Consider the following 1663-nt stretch of genomic DNA (forward strand, 5'->3'; position numbering starts at 1 on the left):
TTATTCCCTGAAAGCCGACATATATGTTGAAGAGCCATGGGATTAAAAATAAAATGTTTAAAAAGATCGACTGACTATGTTGTTTTTCACATCTCTCTCATATTGTATGATATTTCAATTAGATATCCACAAAAACAATAGCGAAACCTTTTTAAACACTGTTTTTGTAACATGCTATAGTTTATTTCCTAGTTCACTTACAAAAGACATGGCTACCGCAGATCTATGTGGCAGTGTCATTTCTTTTTTATTGTTGATATTTTTTTCTTGTATTTTAACTAAACATCTTTATTCTTTTCATCAAGTGACCCTAATACTCAACCATAAGAGACAACGCTGGAAAAACAATTATCTTATATACTTTTACATCAGAAACGGGTTAAAATCTTCACTCAAACTGAGATTCTGAAAGTGTCACCAGTTAATCCAGGTTTGGTTTGCTTCTTAAAGCACGAGGTGTCCGTTAGATCAGAATCAATAACAGGTAGGATTATTGGACTTCTGTCGGTCGATATAGTTTAGTGGAGAAAACATTGCTCTCGGAGCTCAGCGACCGCTTGCACGAGTTCAGTTAGAGATGTAGTCTGATTCACTTTTTGGACCAGTTTATTTTATTGTCTAAAATAATAAAATTCACTTGCTGCCAACATTTTGAAGGTAACATCGTTTAACAGGTTTGCCAGGCAAACTTTTAACTGTAAGGATATTGTGAAATTACTAAATTACACAGCTTTGCGTCTGCAGCCCAGTTAAGGTGCATACGAAATAATGTGGTTTCCATTAAATGAGCAAGGAATTAGTTTGCATATCAGAACTGTTTACATTTATTGACATCTTTGCAGAACATGTCAGTCAATATAAGACCGAGAAGATGTAAAATAATCGTCATTGCTCTAACAATGCTGGGTGATAGAAATTCTTACAGTTTAGCACAGTGTCCTCTTGAAGTGTGGTATATTTTGGAGATATTTCACTATATATTTTTGAATATTCCTTCACATACAATGAATTATTATTGTTTTGAAGAGATAATAGAGAAAGAGACATTTTCTAATCCGTTTATTTACGTTTGTCGCGTTTTGATCAGGAAACTACACATCCACCTAAATTTTACAAACATCTGCGTTGAGGACCCCGTCTGGCTGTCACTAGTTAATTCAGGTCTTAATTCGGCTTGCTTTGTTTTAAAGTTTATTTCCCCTCGTCACCAGCCTGCAAACTGCAGAGAACACACAGACAAATACTGTAGATATGGCTCATAATCTGTTGGTGGTATCTGACAGTAATGTAGAAACTTTTATTATTATAATTTTGGCTTGTCAATTTGGATATCACCACCAACTACAATATTGACTGTTAACTTTATATAATTTAGATTTAGTTTCTGACTTTAATGTCAGAATTCTGAGATTAAAGTCAGAAAGTCAGAATTCTGAGATTAAAGTCAGAAAGTCAGAATTCTGAGATCATCTGTATAATGCTCAGTTCTACCTTCTTCCCACTGTGTCTGCCATCTGTCCTTAACCTTTTGTTTAAGTAATTTCCTAGATATTTATATTTGTTGTATTTATTTATTTTCTCTGCTGTTCGCTTGATGTCCTATACTCCAGTCCAGCAGGTGGCGGTAATGCATTTTTACAATAGTTGCCAAACGCAAACAAGG

Source organism: Xiphophorus hellerii, chromosome 24 (genome assembly GCF_003331165.1).
Source record: "Xiphophorus hellerii strain 12219 chromosome 24, Xiphophorus_hellerii-4.1, whole genome shotgun sequence".
Taxonomy (NCBI): domain Eukaryota; kingdom Metazoa; phylum Chordata; class Actinopteri; order Cyprinodontiformes; family Poeciliidae; genus Xiphophorus; species Xiphophorus hellerii.